This window comes from Anneissia japonica, unplaced genomic scaffold (assembly GCF_011630105.1).
Source record: "Anneissia japonica isolate Jap-2015-1 unplaced genomic scaffold, ASM1163010v1 scaffold287852_len814684_cov197, whole genome shotgun sequence".
Classification (NCBI taxonomy): Eukaryota; Metazoa; Echinodermata; class Crinoidea; order Comatulida; family Comatulidae; genus Anneissia; species Anneissia japonica.
Window position 1 is genome coordinate 806803 of NW_022704998.1, and position 3636 is coordinate 810438.

Here is a 3636-nt window from a genome sequence, read left to right on the forward strand (position 1 = left end):
ATACAGAGTCGTGTTCAGTGCTATATACAGTAACATAATTACTGAAGAAATGATCATTGAGAGCTCTAAATATATTATAAATAAGACAAGCCCTGTTTGGCTTACTATCACAATGATGACGACGAGTGTGCAAGATTTCCAAGTGACAATAAGATCATATGTCATCGGTGCCCACGCAAGTGCGATGTAGCGGTCGATAGCAATACAAGCAATTGAACAAATTGATATCAAAAACGATGAGTTTAGTATTATAATTACCAACCACATATAATTACTCTTTAGTAACAAACATACGTAAGCAAATATGATAAACGATGCATTTGTAGCGTCAGTTAAAGCCAACAAACTAATAAAGACGTTTCGTTTTTTCCGGAGCCTCTTGGTGGCAATAATCAAAACAATAACAAATGTGTTTGCAAGAAATGTCAGTGCACAGAATACGCAGAGGGTCGGTATTGCATAGAGAAAGAAAGGCTCTGTAGTAAAAACCTCAAAAACTTCATCTATCCACGAGCTCTCATTTCGTACACCCGTCTTATTAATCATGTTGATATCCTGATTTTCGAATGTAATCAGTAGGTGTACTGGTACGGAAAATAATTATGGATAGACTCTGAATATAAAGCAATCTTATCACAAAACGTCATTCAGTGAATAATGACGATTCTTTGAAAGACAATAAAAATGCACTAAAATGAGTCAATAATTATTCAACTGATTTTATTAAGTCTGGATAAGATGATCAGGTATTCAAAACCAGTAGTTTCTGTTAATATTTTAAGTAAATGACTGATGCTTTGTTCTCACTATACGTCCTCTTATCTGTTACATGTTTCTAAATGTACGTACTCCGGTGGCATAGGCTACATCTAATATCTTAACTGACACGGTCACTATACGTATTCAGTCACTGTCAACGTATTTACCGAACATCAACTAATGAATTGCCTAACATAATGACCATATTTGGAAGAATTTCATCTAGTCTTTAGTAATGACCATATTAACTGTCAAAGTCATATATAAAATTAACATCCGGGATAGATGATTATTCATCAAACTAAAAAAAATTAGTAGTATTTGTTGAAGGTTGCTGTTAAATGTTATATTGAGCATTTTCGTATGATCGTCATATGTAGATACAGAGTATATTGAGCAGGTTAAATTCATATGTATCGGATACGTAAACCTAATACTGTATCTAGACACAATAAAATGCCTCTAATACTGTCTTAAATTTGAGACAAACCACGTATTTAAATGCTTCTTTAAATTCAGTACGTCGAAACCAGTAAAAAAATATTGGATTCGCAAAAGAGTTTATCATCATCAAGCAGTTTATGGAATAAACTGTAATAAGTCGTTTCTTATTCATATCATATATTTGCCCATTACACTCAATGGAAAAATAGATAAAGTCACTTATTTCCAACTTCAAAATTAATGCTCCTACTATGTTCTTAGCAATCTTTTCGTCAATGAGATTTGGTTTACCATTGTGGACTCCGGACTTAAGCCTACAACGCAGCTTCTTAAAACCAATAACCATATAAATCATCAAAGAAAGGTAAATACATTGTTCGAATAAAGGACATAATAATACATCGTGTAGTAGTAATCGAGTCTTGAAATATCCGAATACAATATTTCCGTAGCACTTAATATTTTTCTTAATTGAAAAATACAGGGTACAAGATAGTAACAGCTCTGGAAGAAACGGGACAGGAAAATTTACGGGTCGCTTTTTGTTAGTTTTCACAATACTTTTATCATTAATCTTACAAGTATGTTTGTCTAGAAAAATGTAACAAAAGATTCTGACGGAAAAGTAATTTATTCTAGACTTGACCTATTTATTCGGACTTGTTCAGTATGATAAAACTCCGTAATAGTTTTGTCAATTTCCGTGCGTCCGTATTTAAGCAATATTCGCTGCGATGGTGATGAGAATAGACCAAGTTCAGAGTGAAGGCCTATAGATGTATTGAAATGCAAACCTTGTTTTGCATCCCTACGTGACCATATACGATTATCTAAATAGGCCTATATATATTAATAATAATTTATATATATATAATTATGTATATCATATGTTTGTTTGGGGATGGTGCGTATGTGTTTGTGTGGGTGCTGGTTGACGTACGTCTGGGGCCAAGTTGAAGGCATTATTAGCGCAAAGGATGACACGGACGATTAAAAGGATTATAATCATCTAATACACTGTACTTTTGTTCTAATACAAAGGGAATACATGTATAAACCTGACTAACATCGATATGAACGGCCATGGGTTGGATATTTATGGTGAAAAAACCTCAAAAAAGTATAGCTTTCAACACTTCAAGCCAAATGGAAATTGGGATTGGACAATAGTAGTTTGTCTATACAAACTTTTTGGAGGTTTCGCTGATTTTAATCTAGCTTGTAAATAAATTGGAAACTAAATTTGTAGGCTAAATGTTAGGTCCATAAGGGTGATAAATTACGGTAGTCGGTACCGGACGTTATACTGTACAAACTGATTTTTATACCTCATGTACAAACTTTTATACCGCGTCTCTTGGGTACCGTCGCTTGTTAAAATATATTTAACCAATTGAGGGCGTAGTTTATTTTATATATGGAAGGCCAAATTGATTATTTATTATACTCTAACCATAGAGGTATGATAAGAATAGCTCTATGACTCTAACTTATTTATAGTTTTTCTTTCGGTTTTTCTAAGATTTGCATGATTTAAAATATATCGTAATATTTATATATATAATTATGTATCAAAATGCATTGTGATATTAGTAATTATTAGCTAACGTATCATATATCTAATAAGTTTTGTCGCTTCGCTTGTTAAAATATATTGATCCGATTGAGGGCGTATTTTATTTTATATGGAAGGCCACATTTATTATTTATTAAACTCTGACGTATTTATAATTTTTCTTTCGGTTTTTCTAAGATTTGCATGATTTAAAATATATCGTAATATTTACGTATTTTATATATAATTATGGATCAAAATGCATTGTGATATTGGTAATTATTAGCAAATGTATCATTTATCTAATAAGTTTTGTAGAGACGTAAATGGCGTATCGTTATTTTAGCCTCATGACGTCACTTCTCGAGGTAAACAATCGACGGTGACAAGCGGCTAAAATCAGGTTATAAAACTTGCTTTTTTTCCCTTAAATCCCACTCAAGATATGATCTGTCCAATATAAGGACCTACGGTTTGAGTTTCATAGAGGTAGGAGCTTATACCATGGTAAAGGTGATTTTTGGCTGGACTAAAAGTGTTTTCTGGACAGAAAGGCAATAAACCAAAATGGCAATAGGCTTAAACCAAATACGGCAAACACTTCCAGAATGGCATACTGTAAGCCATAGGCTATATGGTAGTTGGCAAAAGGGCAATTTTATTTATTTATAGCCTTCAGCGGCGAATACATATCATTTCGGTCGCGCCCTCCTTATTGTAATGCATTTCGGTCGCGATAAACAGCCGCAGTATGGAAGGCCGATGTACGCACTAGTGCTTTATGTTTGGAAAGTAATTGTTAAATCGTTCTGTATTTTTAAAGTTTTTTTTTTGTGCGTGTGTTGGGACTTAGTATTAATTTTATTTATTTATTTTGT